This window comes from Anarhichas minor, unplaced genomic scaffold (genome assembly GCF_050575085.1).
Source record: "Anarhichas minor isolate MPS153535 unplaced genomic scaffold, ASM5057508v1 ptg000011l, whole genome shotgun sequence".
In the NCBI taxonomy this organism is placed as follows: Eukaryota; Metazoa; Chordata; class Actinopteri; order Perciformes; family Anarhichadidae; genus Anarhichas; species Anarhichas minor.
In genome coordinates, this window is record NW_027466457.1 from 9,326,253 (window position 1) to 9,341,097 (window position 14,845).

Consider the following 14,845-nt stretch of genomic DNA (forward strand, 5'->3'; position numbering starts at 1 on the left):
CGTGAAAACATCGTCCAGACCATATAAATATTTATGTCCATTAATAGTAAAGAGGCAGCACGGGTAGATGCATAATGCTCTGCTGGTCTTATTTTTCGAAGGAGATGCACTCCAAATGCCACGATGTCTCTGTCGCCATGACAACAGAGTTCAGCGAGCGAGCCATGCAGGACTTGCCCCCCCCCCCCCCCCCCCCCCATCAGTCTGCTGAGACAAAAGTAGCATGATTCTCATAGAGAGAGGAATGTGCGTGTTAAGTGCGCTCCGGCAGCAATATGCATGTTAATGTTAACTTGTAGTTACTTAAACATCACAAGGACACGAGTTTCTAGCGAGAGCGAGCGTGCACAACACGCTTCAACGCTGCCTCTGTGAATAGGCTTACACCACCAGATGTCAAAATGTGGATACGGACATGATTAGATGATCTCAGGCCATTTGAAGACATTGTTACCGAATAGCAGGAGCCACAGAATACGTTGACCATATAAAGATGTGGACGCTTATGAGGAAAGCAGATGTGAGGAATTGCAAGCTATCACATTCACATTCCACAAGCCAATGTGCGCCGGAGTCCAAGTCCAAAACATTGTCTTAACAAGGAGCAGAAGATTTATTGTCCTGCTGCTGTCAGATGCTATAGTCGAAGGGGGCATTTTGAAAGAATCATACATATGAACACTATCACTCATTTAAACAAACAAATAATTTCACTCTTACTTCACTTATTTCCATCCCACACACATGCTGTTCTTGTCGCTCTGGGCTTCAGCCTGTCAGAGAACTGAGGTTTTGTGATCATGGACGTGATTTCTCTTTGCACCGACATCCCCTCTGGGAGCAGCGACGGTTCTGGGATGGAAGATGGATGTAGAAGGAAGGGGGGTCTTTTTCAGCTACAGCTGGTAGATGGGAGATAAATGAAAGACAGGAAGCACATAGAGCTGAGGCGTGTGTCAGAAAACAGAAGCAGAGGGTTATCAGAGTGTGTGTTGAACACAGCAGCTCCACGAGGGATTATAAGAGGACAAGCAACAGGAGCGACCTGCTCCAGAGAGTACAAGTTACTGACTCTCGTCTTTCAAGTTAAAACAGCTTTCACTAGAATCAGCATGCATTCGCATGCAGGCTCAACGTCCCTGATAACAAGGACGTTTTGGTCATTGTGTGGAGAAAAGACATAATATCTTCCACCGGAAGACGGAGCTGGAAAAGTTGAGTTTGATGAAAAAAGCTTGTGAGGTGGTGGTTTGCAATGCATCATACGGTTTGTCATTTTCCCCTCGATGAGAGTTCCTTTGTAATGACGCCGGTCTGTCCTCAAAGTCTTTCTCTTCCCAGCATAGACATGACCTTGTGAGTGAGTCAAAGCAAGTGTATTTGTACAGCACCTTTCCTACACAGAGGCAACTGAATTTGCTTTACATGCGGCAAAGAAATTAAATGAAAAACACAATAAAAAGGAAATTGAAAAAGTCAATCTTTACAGGAAACAAAAGACATTTTTATTTACATTTTAAAGTGGTTAAAGTCTGTGTGTATTTAATATCACTAGGAAGTGTATTCCATTTGTGTGTGCTGTAAATGCAGCTTTGTTGTGTTTTTGGTTTAAACGTGAAGCTCTTGACTGCTTCCTAAACATTTAAAGTGACTATACTTGGGCGATACTGTGGGCGACTGTTGGCTAAGTGGTGAACAGGGCCGTCCTTCAATCAGAGGATCGGCAGCTCGATTCCCGGCTCCGGCTCTGCTAGTCGCATGTCGATGTGTCCTTGAGCAAGACGCTTAATCCTAAATTGCTCCCGCTCCCAAGACCAACAAAGTGGTTTATAAATTAGCAGTTTGTTATGATTTGTTCTATAAACTACATTGAAGCCGGTGTAAAGATTTAAAGGCTGTTTCTGGTTTCTGACATCTTTCCCAAAACGGTGTCCACTAAAATGACCATCAGACAGCTGCAGCACATTCAGAAGGCAGCAGCCAAAGCTCTAACAAGAACACTCATTAGGTTGTATTTTCACAGTTTGGGCCATTTGTTGTGATGTCATATGAAGATTGTACTCACCAAAGTAATTGCAGAGATCAGGAATCGCAACCACATCACTACAATACACAGTTGACCTGAGAAACACAAGCAGTCAGACAATCAGGTTGTAAACAAACTAACAGGTTGGACCGATTATCCAAACCACTTTATTTGAAAAGTGAACTCAAAGGGCAGCTGTTATGTCCTTAACAGAGTGTGCACACACAATTACAGTAGGTCATAGATGAAGCAGGAAGGTTACAGGCGGCTTGGGTTAATAATGTTACAGGTCGCCTTTGTTTTGTCTTCTAAATAAGTTAATTTGACTTCTTTTTCAGATCTCTGGTGAGAAAAATGGTATTACTACTGTTGCACTCAATTCTGCTGGCACTGTTCTTAATGTGATTAAATTGCACAGTTGTCCACCCGGCTGGAGATGAAGGCACAAGTTAATTCTTGTTATTATTAGAGGTTCCATCTATCTGTTCAGATTTTATATATATTTATTTAATTTCAAATTAAGTGTTTCTTATTTGCTTTTATGTTTTATTGTGAAGCACTTTGTAACTTTGTTTTGAAAGGTGCTATATGAATAAAGATATGATTATTATGTTCATAACCAGTGTCCACTGCAAAACATGCCTGCTATTCGACACTGCTTTGTACTGTCTACCCATTAGAGGTGATGTTATTTGTTCAGACTGCGACCCCCAACATCCCCCACTCCTATCTGAGTGGGAGAGAGAGAGACCCCATGCAGAGGTAAAATAGACGAGGGTGTGGACGGGAGACTGGCCTGCCTGCAGTGACAGCAGGACGTTCACATATGCACACACACAACCACACACACACCCTCTGCGTCCCACTGATATCCTCAAAAGCAGCAGGAACCCCAGAGAGCGTGAGAGAAGGGTGGGGTTTGTTTTTGGGAGGGGTGGGGGCTGTGTGGTGGGGATTCTCAGCTGTGCCTAAGGACAGTGAGACAGCAGAATCCAGGACAGGAACACACACACACACACACGCCACTTACTGTTATTAATACAGGTCGTCAATTAGGCCTGACCTAGAAAGCCTGTCTGCACGAAGGCTACACGACAAGCTGAAACAGACTCAAAACACTCCAAATCCCACTCGGCTCACTGTCTAAAAGCCTGGATTAACTCACACAAACATATTCACACACATCCAAACAGAAAATGCCACTTTAAAAAAAAAACACCCTCTTCAAACCCAAGACTGATTTACAGATGCAGTAAGTTGCAGAGAGGCACATATAGATTGCATGTTGAGACAAAAAAATAACAGACAAGGAGGAGTTCCAACACAATTAGCCGACTAATATAAAGCCTTTGAAAATGACTTCTGTGCAGCTGTTAGCAGGAGAGACAATTAGTTCCAGCGTGTCTGCAACTTGTTTTCTTTGACTCTGCAGGTACTGCATGCTGTGAGGAAGCTGGCAAACCCTGTAAACAACACTGACCTGCCGTGAGTGATATGGATACCCTCACCTTTGAGTCTGTGTTTTTCCTAACTTCATTTAGAGTGCAGGGAGGAACTGAGTCTTCGGGGTCACGTCTGAGTGCATTAGCAGAGGAGGAGGAGGGGGCGGTTGTTGAGGCAGAGGGATGTTCTGAGCGTGGAGAAGGGTGAAAGTTGTCCTCCGGTGCCAGGCTCTCAGTTAGCGGGCATGGACGTGCCAGGGGCAAGCAGTCGCGTACTGGCTCTGTTCCCTGAGCTCAGACCCTCTGCTTTCATTCATGTTCTTAAGAGCTTTTTCCTCCTGCATTGTTCCACAAAGCCTATCTAAAGGGTTTATGCCTCTGACTTGTGCTAAGCACTCGGGGTGACAGAGTCAGACCTCATCACAAATCCTAAAACCCTCTGCAAATGCTTTTTCTCCTCCCAGGCTGCTTTCTGTCTTTATTATTGTTTTTTTTACTTCCCCCACGTCTCTCTCTCTCTCTCCCTCCCTCACGCTTTGCTCACTTCGTCTCCTAATGCCTCTATCTCCTCTCCATTCTCACTGTGACAGTGGAGTGCAGTCGTGCTCTAATCTAAGCCAGATGAGCTAGAAAAACACTGGCTTCCTCCGCCGGTTGCTTTCCACATTAACCAAGAGGCCCATCATTTCTCTCTCCAATCACAGCGTAGACTTCTGAGGTTTACCAGCACGTCTGCATATGCACTACAGCAGACGAGCCAGTAAAACTCCTCTTGGAGTGATTTACAACGACACTCCATGGCTGCTGCCATCTTCTATCTCCTCACCACAGACTATTGGGCAGTGGCTTAAGGCCAGACTCGTGGCACCTGTTGAGAATACGGCAGTATCACAGCAGTTTTACATAATGTTCTCTTTTTATGGATAGGTTTGGATTCCCAGTATATTCAGGATCCTAACAGTACTTTGTTCTAAACATATGGGTGCAGTGTTGCATACAAACGTGGCTCCCGATCAGACCGGACTGAGCGTCCAGTCGCCATCAGGGTTGGGCTGAGGCTCCATCCCCTCTGTCACGGTGAGTTTGGGCTGAGGCTTTCATTTGGGACCGGCTGGCTCTCGCTCACCGCTGAGGCAGAAGGACATCATGTCTCTCTCGGGACAGTTGCCGTCCCGCCCCGTCACTTTCACTCTCTGATCCACAGGCCACAAAAGCTCATGGCATACAAGTGCAGACTGCAGTGAGGCAGAGGGGGAAAGAAAGAGAAAAAGATAAGCTGGACTCTTGGCAGAAGGCTGGAGATAGCTGGGATTTTTTGACTCAACATTTATCTGACTTATTTGCTATCTTGCAAGAGTTAAGGCTTAGAGTTAGGGTTTCCAGCCTTTATGCTAAGCTACGTTTACCGGCTGCTGTATCTCAGAATCAGAATCAGAAATTGTTTATTACCAAGTACGTTACAAGGAATTTGGCTTGGTGATTGGTGCTACAGTAAAACACAGTGCAATCTTTTGACATAATTTAAAATAGATAATATGAAAATTTACAATAGAATATGGTAAACAAACAAACAAATAAGAGTATGTTAAAACAAGTATATTATAAAGTGCCACGTGTATATTAAAAGGGAAACGATGTGCAAAAGTAAGAGTACAAAATTGTCCTGGGGATGTAAGTGTCTGAGTCAGCGGGGGTCCCGGGCTTTATTGATGAACCCAACTGCAGACGAGAAGAAACTGTTCTTGTGGCGTGAGGTCTTGGTCCTGATGGACCGCAGCCTCCTGCCTGAGGGAAGGGACTCGAATAGTTTTGGTCCAGGGTGAGAGGGAACGGCTACAATCTTTCTTGCCCGCTTCAGGGTACTAGAGGCGAACAAGTCGTGGAGGGACGGCAGATTGCAGCCAATCACCCTCTCAGCAGAGCAAATGATATTTAGTGTACTGTTCCTTTTATTAAATATGCTGGATTGCTATTTGAAAATGCTTTGGTAAATATAACCACAACAAAAATATGCCAAAATATGAAGTCTGTTTCAACTGATGCAAAAAGAAACTTTCCTCTAACCATTGATCATTTTCCAAGTTACCCCCTGTGACTACTCATCTCTTACAGGGCACAAAAGATGCTAAGTTAATAACACCGAGGGCAGAGCACGCCGCGGCAGGAGGACAGGCTCAGGATCGCACAATAACACACTCACTAGCGAGCCCCACATGAATCAAAATGACAAAGCCAATCTAGCGAAAAATTCTCTCTCGCTGGCAGTAAACTGCTTGACTCTCTGGATGGGTGGATACAGGAGTGCAAGCGGGGAGAATTGTGAGTTCAATTTAAAAAATAAAATTCATTTAGTTGTGCAGCTTCGACAACCCCACCTCTCTTTCCTGGCGGTGGAGTTAATCACATCCTGGATTATTGGCCTGGTGTTCTCCCCAGTGATACAGGCTTTTACTTCTTGTGGGTGCACATGTGTATCATAAAGGCCTGTCAGCGGAGAAGGGAAGGTCAGTAAAATTCGAGTGAGTTCACTTATCCCTGCAGCTGCCTGTTGAGTATAAAACTAACCAGAGCCACAAGCTAACCTCAAGAGGGTACAGTATACTCTATATATACTGCTCGCCTTCACTGGTGAGTTCTGCTGCCACTAGATGAACTATCACAAGCATTAAGGCAGACAAAATGAAGACAACTTGGAGGCTTTGGCGGATGTAAACAGAAAGAATAATGATGCCATGGAGTCGGTTAGTTAGCTGTGGGCTGCAACCGAGCCCTGTTTTTTAGCCTGTATTTGTCTGAATACTATTAACCCATCGAAATATCACTGGACTTAATGATTTAGGGAAGTTTATTCACGCTGCACATCGGATATAATGAAAATGGGAGTCACTCCGAATCTAAAACTAAGTGTGTTACGTCTATCAGTTATGACTCTGACAAGGCAAAGTCCCTCCCTTCACGCCTCCAGCCTCATAGTTTGAAAACCTTTGGTCCAGCGAATACTGGGGTCTCTGGGCACTGTGAAAGCTTACTGGGATAAGAGGTGAGGTGGACACATGTATGTGAAAAGCAGGGTTGAGGAGAGAAGGGGTTAAGCTCCGGTCTCCATCCAGAGCCCAGGTGCACCATGTCCCGCCCCCCGGGTGTGAGAGTCTACATGCTGGGGAGACCTTTAATAGCCTTGAGATGGAAGCACACTATCCCCAGTAGCCCATAAAAGATAGTGTTCCTCTGCCGCATTTCCCCCTGTCTGTCTGGCATGGCCTCATAAATGACTTAACTGGTCTCACATGACCCCTCTGTCCACTGGTGCAGTGATTGGCTGGATCCTCGGAAGCAAGGGTTTGTGATTGGACGGATTTGAACTGGAAAGGACAAGGTGGACCACTGCTGAGCTCATCCTATCCTGCTGCTGTCTGGTCAGTCTGAAGAGGGAACCTTCCTCCGTGACGGCAAACATTAACTGGGCCTGAGCCATAGGAGACAAAGGTTGAAATGTGAAGAAATAAGACATTTTTAAATACAGTCTCAAAAAGTATTACTCCACAAATGTAGCATTCTACTCCTATAATAATGTCAATTAACAATTAACTGTTAAAAAAATAAAAACTGATGATTTTTTTCTGTTCTGAAACAGGATCACCTACACATACAGACACACTTCTACTTAACAGGGGCCACTTTAGTCTGGGTGCAAACACCCTTAGCCCCCCTTCCTGCTGTCCACAATCAGAGTCTCAACTATTTCCTCGCACTGATTCTGCCTCTTTATCTCCTCCTCTCTCTCACAATCTCTTGCATACACACCAACAGGCATTGCTGGATTGCATGGACTGGCTGGATTAAGAGTTTCTTTCTTGGGTCAACAGAGCTGAAAGCCTCAGATGTTCTCCCCATGAACTCATCCTTAAGCTTATTGAGCTAAAACATCTGGGCCCCCATACTTTCCATACACAGCTCTCCACTGAGCCCAGAGATGGTTCCTTCAGGACTCGGCTGGTGGGCAACACACATATATAGTGTCCACACACATACCGAAGCGCTCTGTTGAGTGACAGCACCTGACAGGATATGATGCACTGCTTATAGGCGAAAAAAACAACAGCAGTGGCCCACTTGTCGTGACTCCTGTTAATGTGGCCCAGCTGCCTGCCTGTCACATGGCGCCACCCGTCCCTGAATCCCAAGGTGCTTTGTGTGTGAGTGTGTTGGCTGGCTGCTCCTCTTGCTTAAATCACCTCAAGAAGAAGAGACAGCACGGCGGTGCAAAGCGTGTGATGTTAGGGGTGCGACTCCTCAACGGTGATCATTACAAAGTTTGGTGGAAAGGGCGAGATCCCCGTCTGTGTAAACATGGTTCCCTATGTGGAGAAGGGACGGACCGACTGGAAGAGGAAGTGCGAAAAAGAGCAGAAGACGAGACGAGGAAAGTGACGGCACAGACAGACACAGCAGGGGGCATGCTGTTCTCCGTATTAGACTGTCAAATGAATCTCATTAACATGGCTTCTCTAATCAGCATCCGAGAATATTCCACTGAAGGCCATCCGCTCTGCTCCCCACATCCATCCTCTCATTCTGATTACACTGACGCACACATTTATCATAACTTTTTTTCCTTTCCATTACAGGAGGCCAATTCAAACTCCCCCGACAAAGAGACATCTGCTGTCCTCGGCTTCCATTACGTCCGTTGGTCTGTCCCTACATGTGAAACACAGCGGGCTGCCATGTTAGGGATATCCACTCTGTGCTCGTCACATCAGGAGAGGCTTGTTTTCCACCATTTCAGTCCCGCTCAATAAGCAGTGGAAATAAATGGGCACTCATGCTCAAAGCCAGTCCTTTCCGACTGACAGCTCATTAAATACAGCCAAATGACTTCCAATCGTTGGTCACGGTGACAGTAACAACTTGAAGGTAGCTTGAAGATGGTAACAGTAATTTCAAGGACGCTGACAAGAGTCCTCTTGCTTTTATCTTTTGAGATTTGTTGACGTCACTTAATTTAACTGTGAATTCTTTCACATCATGTGATCTGTATATATGTGTGGATGAGATGGAAAAGGGCGGCAGGATGTAGTGCAGGTTTTTCCCCGTGAAGGTCGAGGATGAGCTCCCACAGACAAAGAGGTGTCAATAGTGTGTCGGTCACACGTTTTCACACGATGGGGCCCCAACAGGAAGCTGGCTGGTTGTTAAACAGGAAGGTCTCACCCCATGAAGGGGTGTTCCTCTCTTTTATTTGTCCTGTGCTTGTCCTTAATGAGAGCAGCTGGTAAACAATGTAAACAAACTCCGGCCATTGTCGAGAGATATCAAAACAGTAACATTTGATTCTCCTTGGAGAATTCTGCATGGCATAAGATGAAACTGAGGAAATAAGAGGTTGGAGGCGAAGACTCATGCCAGAGACATTCATAACACCACATAGGCTCATTCTTTAACCATGATCAAGTCCTGCCAATATTGGGAAATCTGAATTCCAAAGGCTGTTCGGCATCAAATGGGACGAGCGCAGCCTAACATCTGAAAGAGTGACTAATGGGAGCTACTGAAGCTTCACTCCCCCAAAAAACCCCAAACTAAACACCCTCATAGGCTCTCTTCCCTTTACGTCCTCTGAAGCCGTCCCGACTTTACATGCTCCAGTTCGGGCACACATCTTTAGGTCCAGACTGATTTACTATCCGTCCTCCAAGTCCTCTCTCTTTCTCGAACACTCTCCAGCGGCTCAAGGCAGCGTTCCCATAGTCCTGTGTGCTCTCAGGGTGTGTTCCTGGCACTGAATGTGCAGATAGGATAAATAAATCACAGACAGGCCCTCTGGAGAGCAGAGAAACGGACTGGAACGAGCTACAGGGAATAAAGTAGACATCTGGTGGACGAGCTGGAGCCTTTGTTGTGAGGAGAAAATGACTTATAGAAAGATATTATGAAAGGACACAGACTACTGGAGCCAGCAACACCAGCTCTTCAAAAGTTCAACCTTTCAAATGTGTTTGCCAAGATTAGCTGTTCCTAAATATTTACACCAAGTAACTGCCAGGGGTGAAAATACATTCAGTCAAGTACTGTACTTAAGGGGAAGTTGAACCTAACAGTCTATAGAATAGCTATATTTAGCACAACCGAGACCAGCTACAGCAATAAAATACTACTTACACTTTAATCAGCAGAACAACAATCTAAAAATGTAAAGTCATTACAGTAGTATTATGTGTATTGTATAGTACAACAACATAAGTATTTTGTCTGCATTATGAGTACTAGTTCGTATACATAATTACCTTTTCCTAATAATACTTACCTACTTCAACTTAAGTATATGTTTAATACAAAACTCTTACTTTTGCATTGTAGTACTACTTTCATTTGAGTAAATTATGGTAATGGCCAGAAGTGGACTTGTTAGCAAACATTTCTCCATGTTTGCATACAGTATATACATAAAACAAAGGATTGGTAGTGAAGATTAATATATCACGCTAAAACTTGTGATGCTACACTGACTTCATGTTTACACAGATAGCTTTTGATTAGACGACACCAAGCTACGAATGTATGCTAGCAATTCATTTACACATTACTACAGTCTCTATTAGCTGAGACAAACACTAAATAATTTAGCAAGGACTTTACACACTAACGATGCAGCTGGTGCAACCAAATCGTTGTGAGATAAAATGAAACACTGACCGGAGAGAATCGTACACTTTTTCTACATACTGCAGCTAAAGTATGTGCTGTTGCATGCAGTATAAATTCAAAGGGGACATGGTGACACCTTGAACTTTGACCCTCTTGCTGATATATTTGCTGTGCAAAGGATTGCTGGTCAGAATAGCCAGAAAAGCATGCTGGCTTTCACAGTCCCAATCCCAATGTCCCCCTACGGCCTTCAGGGCACCTTGTAAAGGGTTGAGTGTCCCTAATTTGAACGTCTTCCAGGCTCTTTCCTTCCCAAGATGAGAGGTAACTTCAAATATTCTATTTACTCTTTTTTTTTTTATCAAAACAGCTTCAATGACAAAATGAAATGTTTGATTAATGAATCTGTGTATCTCTGCTTCCATTCCTCTGATTTCATGTGTTGTTATGTTCCATCTTTAATCCGTAATGTTTCTCAGTAAATTTAATTTCCGAGGCTGAACACCCATGAACTGTCCTCTCTGTTTACCTTTTTTTAACGTCTCCATGCTTCCACTGGTAATCGGGGCAATCCTAAACCCTCACAGACTTTGCGGGAGCGTGCATCAAAAGTCTGAGAGTCCGTGAGAGATCCTGGTATTTTTGGCGTACTGCATTTGACATATTATGAATTCGGACATACTAAATCTTTTGATGGGATAATAAATAGTATGGTAGAATGGGTATTGGAGCGCACAGACTGCTAGCCTTGTTGGAGAGGCGGTCGCATTTGTAGTCAGCACACAAACACACCCATGGAATCTGGAACAGTTGAGGTGCCGGTGCATTAGTGAACACAGATCCTATTAAATACTATAGCTGCTGCGTTCAGTAGAGGTAAGGGGGGAGAAACAAACATGCACAAACCTCCATCTGCTACAGGCAGCTTTGGCACGGTGTCAGCACGACTCTCCAAACGATAGAGCTTACTTTATGTGTGTGTTAGTGCACAAGAGTGCAGAAGACACAGAGAGAGAAGATAGAAACAGAAGGAGACGGATGGAGCAGGGAGGCGAAGGAAGAAAAAAAACAGCGAAGAAGAGGCGAGAACAGCCATCCGCGACAAATGTGCTGTGAGGCTTTGGTATCAAGGTGACAGGTGCATTATCATAGGTTAATGAGAAGCCTAGTGCTGCCTGCAGCTCCAATCAGGGCAGCCCTGCCTCCACTACCACCCCCATCAATCAGATCAGACATAAAACTCCCACTCAAGGACCGAGTACACAAAGTTACAGTGGATCTAAACCAACACACACAGGCACACACACAAACACCCCGGAGTATTCAGCGCAGAGGTACCTCATCATAGCTTATGGGGTACACTGATACAACATTATTATGGTCTCGATTTGGTACAAAAGACTACAGTGTGATTATGAGGTATTTATGGACACAATGACAGATAATTAGCACCTCAAGCACAGCCTTCAGGTGTGATACGCAGAAGATGCTAACTACAGCTGGTAGAGTCTGTGTTCTCTCTGAGAAATAGATGGTGGAGCAGGATTCAGACCTTTTACTTTAATTGCCCTGAAAATCAGACTCTTCTTATGGGTAACAGGCGTGTCTTTCTTTAGCCAAACGATTGGTTCTCCCAGGAGAGATTTGAGTTTTTTTCTGTGCTTTTTGGTCAGCTTTGAAGTCAGCAGGACTCTGATGGGAGAAAAAAACAAAAAGATGTCATGCACTATGTTGCCAGGGAGACGCACAACTGTCAATCAAATGTGATCAAGCCACATCCACACAGTCCTGATGAAGATGATAGCTGAGTTTTAATTAACTTCGTATGCTTTTTCTAAATTCTAGGGCTGCAACTATTAATGACTTTCATTATCGATTCATCTGATTCATGTTTCAGTAAGATGTCTGAAAATAGTGAAAAATGTCCGTCACAGTTTCCCAGAACTAATAGTGACAAATTCAAATGTCTTGTTTTGTCAGACCAACTGTCCTAAATACATTTTACTTTCATAGAAGACTAAGAAAATCCACAGTTAATGACGTTGGACAGGCTGGAAGTAGGGAGTGTTGGGCGTGAATCAATTTTCAAGATAAGTTGCTGAATAATTTTCTGTTGATTGACTAGTTGATTAATCGACTAATCATTTCAGCTCTTCAGTCATCTTTGATGCTTATTTAATCATGAGTATTCTTTTAGAGGAATATTTACAATTTCAAAACCCGGTTTTCAGGGACTGTAATAGATAGAAACACTGTACAAACAGTGAAAATAGCTCATTACAAGTGAAAAGTATTCACGTTAACGAATATGTTGCCATCACTGGAAGCACGCGGCAAAGCAATCTAAACAAACCAAACACACTTCATTGGCTACCACACCTCAGCAAGCAACACAACATTACACTTCAGCGAAAGCTGGTACCCAGTAGTTTTCTGGCTCGGTCCACACTTGGCACCGAGAGTCTCTTCTCATCTCTCCCGGCTGGAGTGGAAACGGTGTGTTTTCACAAACTCATATTGCCGATGTTCACCGGCGTTTGACAGGGCAGTGCAGCTGCAGCAGAGTGATTTCAGAGGTCTTCACATGGAGAGAAGAGCTTGTGCTTATCACACTGGATTAGCCCAGAAGAGGAAAGAGAGGGAGAGAGAGGTATGAAGAGGAAGAGAGAGAAAGGAAGGTATAGGTCTGAGTGTGATACAGGGTATAATTCTTCTCTGGTGCTGGAGCCCTACAAGCCGCTGGGCAGGAAATGAGGCGGAGGACACCCACTGACCTGCAGCCACTTGCCGCCTCTCAGCCTATCACAGAAACAATTTAAACAGCTAATGGAACTCGGCTGATTGTCTTTCCATCTCATACAGGGGCACTGTGACTCACACTGCTCATTTCTGATGAGAGCTCCTCAGGCTTAAAGTAATCTGCACCAGACAAGGGATAGGCCCTGAAAGTTATGTTATTATACATATCTATCAGGCGGATTTGTGTGAGAGAGTGAGTGAGAGCACGCAGTTTGTTTATGTATGATCCCTGAGAGAGATTGAAAACAGGAAAGCCAGTGCGGGTCTGTGCGGGAGGAAGGGGACCAGGCAGACGGGTCAGTCTGCAGGTGGAGGTGGCGTCCATTGTGGGGTGACTGAGGGGCATGTGGGGGTGCTGCCTGAACATGTTCATGAGTCATGACACAATGTGAACAGGATGCTGAGAGGAAGAGCACAGCCAGCAGCCGTAGAGAGACCCCCCACCATCATCTGTGTTGGATGAGCACCAGTGGAGCAGAGCGCTAACGGAAAAAAACAAACACACAATGGTAGGGAGACAATACTTACAGAGAGGACATGCTGTTAAACATACATCTCATTTGTATGCATGAGATATGCGCAGTGGTATAAAATGCATGTATGCACATTGAGAAAAGAAAGTTTTACAAAAGTCAAGTTTTTCAAATCCGTTTCACTGCGGGCTACTTTTACTGAACACGCGAACCTGACGTCTTTATTATTCATCCTTTTATTTCATTTGGTCTCAGAGGGATCATCATCTGTCCCACTTCCTCTGCCCTGGACTCACTGACTGACAGTTGTGTGGAAAAAAACACAGGAAGCTTTCCTTCCTCATTGTATTTGGACTGGATGATATATGTGTGTTGGGGGGGGGGGGGGGGGGGGGGGGGGGGGGGGGGCGCTGCATCCTGCCTTTAGTCCTACTTAGTTTTCCACAGCCTCCATTTAAACATATCACGTGCACTGAGGCAGCAACTTGTTTCCTCACTGATTCAGCTGCAGATTATTGTCTTGATTAATACTTTTGTCTGTAAAATGTCAAAAAATACTAAAAACAAATATCTTAGAGTCAGAGTGAAATTGTTTTTTCCAAAATACAAACGTATTCAGTTTACTATCATGTATGACAAATTTTGCATAAAATATCACATTTGAGAAACTGGAAAGAGCAAATTTTGCATAAAAAAAGACTAAAATGATAATTGGCCATCACAGTTTCCTAATTTTTCAGGTTGTTTGTTTTGTTCTACCAACAATCCAAACTCCAAAAGTGTTCATTTTACACTGATATGAAACAGAGAAAAGCAACAAATCCTCAATTTCTCGGGGCTGGAGCCAGCGGATGATTGACATATTTGCTTAGTAAAAGATTAATTGAAAATCTGAAAAAATGAAACAATGATGCAGTCTAGTTGACTCATCCAGAAACAAAAGAACAAGAAGGTACATCAAAAATTATCCATTTTATTCCTCACCATGTTTTCTCCCTCAATTACTAACTTATTTTGTGATTTTGCGGCTATTTAGATATTTTGACAACATGTCTTGAGGGTCATATTGTAATTGCTGTTGACTATGACAACACTTAACCATGACTATAATGTCAACAGGATGTAATCAATGTTGTGCCTAAATAAACCTTGTTCTTTGTCAAGTTGTCCATTTGCCAGATGAAGATCCTTAACATGTTGGGAGCTTTAATCCAGACTGTGGATAATCTCTTCCTGGAGCGCATAGTTGTTCTAAAGTCCAATATTGTGTTTAAATGAGAAGTTGATATTTGCCGCTTGAAGCCCTCAGCATGGCCAGAGCTGCCTGATGAGCGGCTCTGTTGAGTTATTTGAAAACAGTCTCGTGAGAGAACACTAAGCTGTACTTATTACACTGAGGTTAAGTGTCTTAGACAATAGTGGGTTAGAGCAGCAAGGTCGGTGCCGTGATTGTGTTA